Here is a 2,752-nt window from a genome sequence, read left to right on the forward strand (position 1 = left end):
ACAAAGAAAGGATCCGATGTGCCTTTACAAAGAGAGAAAACACATTTTTTAGCAAGAAATAAGGAAATATAATAAGTTATATATTTATATATATATATATAATATAATAACCAAATATAATAAGAAATAAATTATATATATATATAATTTAATTAAATATGGGCCTACGGGCCGAGCTTTGATGGGCGGGCTGGGCTGGGCTGGGCCTTTGTGGGCTTAAATGAGCCGAACTGGGCTTTAAGCACTTATGCCCAAGCCCAGCTTACTAACTAAGGAGTCGGGCTAGTCCATGGCCCATAACTGGCCGAGCTGACCTTTTTCTCGATGGGCCGAGTGGGCACCCATCGGTCCATAAGCCCATGGGCCAAATGGAGATCCCTACTTTCTCTCACAACAATTATTTACAATAAGTGATTTTTTTATCTTTTACCAAACAAATTGGACTTTCAAAAATTTCAAAATAATCACTTATAGCCCCAAATAAGCAATGTCAAACGGACAATTAATATACAAAGGATTTACTGTAACATCTATAATTTTAAAAAAATTAATTTTGAATTAATCTTAATTATTAGTTAATTTTTTTTTTTTTTTTTTTTAAAACAGAGCAACGTGTAAGCAAGACTTAGCTATTCCCTCCATTCTTCCCCCTTTCCCTCTAACTAGAGATATTAATTACTTAAGATAAGATTAGGAAGGGAAGGAATCAAAAATTTGGATGAGGAAGAAGAGAATTGGAGGAAGGGAAGGAAAAATTTATCCAAGGTGAGTCAATGTTGAAAAATTTGGTTTTTACCTTGTGATTGTTTGATTTTAGACTCTTAAAGAATAACTTGAGTCATACGAGTGTTAGGAAGAATTGAATTGGAAGATGTAGAATTTCTAATTTCGGTTAGGTGGATAGAGAAATTTTTCAAGTATGGGTGTTGTTGATTTTGGGTTTTTGATGAATTCTATGATAAGTATGAAGTTTAGAAGAGGTTTTGACAACCTTAGGAACAATCTGGGGATGTTAGATTGGTCATAAACAACTTTGAACAAATCTGGAAAAATGCTATTTTCTGGAAAATTTCAGCCCGTGAGGCTGACTTTGGCTCTCGTTTTCTCCCAAGTCCTTGACTGTTTGAGGAATTCAATTGCTGGGTTTTAAAATAGACATAGCAAGGAACAAAAACCAAATTGGTTTCATCGATTTTGGTTGCGTTTTGATAGGTCAAACACAGGTCCAAAGTTTGAAACAAATTCTGTTTTCTGCAGAAAACCAGCCGCGAGCCCAAGTTTGGAGCTAGTTTTCTCCTTCGTTTTAGTTCCGTTTTCAGTATGATTCATTGGGTTAGAAACTAGAGTTATCAAGCTTCAAAACCGTCACAAGTTTACCTATTTTCATTAACGTTTGGTTGGTCAAATTGCCTCACAAAACCTGGGGTTTGAACTGGAAAATAGAGGTTTTTGCAGGATTTTATTTTTTGAAGACAATGAACAGTAACCGAAAACATACCCACTCGCGACTCCGGCAAGTGGTGGCGCGTGGTGGATGTTCCGGCAGCCTCCGACGCCATATTTTTTGTCCGTCCGACTCAATTTCTCGATCCGAGTCCGATGGTATAGGTTTCGGGTCATTTTGAGGGGTGTAGCTTGGAGAGTGGGGTGCACTCTATGTTAAGAGAGAAAAATGTTTTTTTATAAAATTAAAATTTCTAACTTCATTTATGTTATTTATTTTTCAAATCTAGGAACAAGAGAGAACCGGCAACCTCCGAAGGGTAATTCCGTCTTTTTAGCTTCTTGGACACGAGGTAGGGTCTCTAACTTTTTCCCAATGATTAAACTATATCGCTTTTAATCTTCGTGTGTGTATATATATATATATATATATATATATATATTATGTATGGTATTAAATTTAAATATGTTGTTGTTTTGCTTGGTGGATATTGTTAGGAGAATATTATTGTTTTGTTTTATGAATGTTTGTTTGAGTATGAAGTTTTTTTATTTGAATTATTATCATTCCGCAAAGATTAATGAATGTTTGAGCTGCATTACATATGAATCATAAATACAGTTGTGTTGGGTTTGTGTGTAGTTTAAGGTATATCTAAGGGGTGGGAGAAAGCTTTAGATATATCCGAGTAAGGAAAAAAGTAAAATATATTCAGGTGATGAGAGCAAGGCTTGAATATAATGAGGTGATGGGAGCATGGCCTCTAATGAAAAGTGAAAGTTGAGAAATTCGTAAACAAAAGAAAACTTGGTTAAGGGAAGGATGGGCGCTAGTTCATATTTTAGGGTATTCGAAGCCACAGTAGTAAAATGCATGGTATGGGACATGCAAGCTTGTTTCCCTAAGGTATGAATTAGTGGGATTAGAAAGGAGTGAGTTCATGACATCACTGCATATACAAGTTTATTTATTTGGTGTGGTTGCATAATTTATGTATCTTGTAATTGTTTAATGCATGCCACTTTGATTAGCGGTGATAACTGGCTTTGAGGGGGAAATGTTACAGTACTCTACTGGGCATTAAAATGCTCACACCCTAATAGATGTTGCAGGTTCCAATGAAAATCCTGAGGAAGAAGAAGTTCCATCAAAGGTCTAGATCAGTGTCGTTAGTCACTGTTTGTAAAATTATTAAGGAATAAATTGTTTGAATATGACTCTAGTGTGTGTAACGAACTTTGAGCTACTGTGAGTCTGACTTTGTATTTATTAAATAAGTTTATAATATTATTGCCTCTACTTCTATCA

General features: G+C 35.2%; 1 long non-coding RNA gene across 1 annotated transcript; it reads left to right on the forward strand.

The window, feature by feature from the left end:
* The first annotated feature begins 645 nt into the window (after window positions 1–645).
* On the forward strand, window positions 646–2,752 carry LOC117615377. The gene is made up of 3 exons (XR_004584006.1): window positions 646–765; window positions 1,734–1,796; window positions 2,548–2,752. It is a non-coding gene; the product is annotated as an uncharacterized LOC117615377 (long non-coding RNA).

The sequence above is a fragment of the Prunus dulcis genome, chromosome 1, assembly GCF_902201215.1.
Source record: "Prunus dulcis chromosome 1, ALMONDv2, whole genome shotgun sequence".
Lineage (NCBI taxonomy): Eukaryota > Viridiplantae > Streptophyta > Magnoliopsida > Rosales > Rosaceae > Prunus > Prunus dulcis.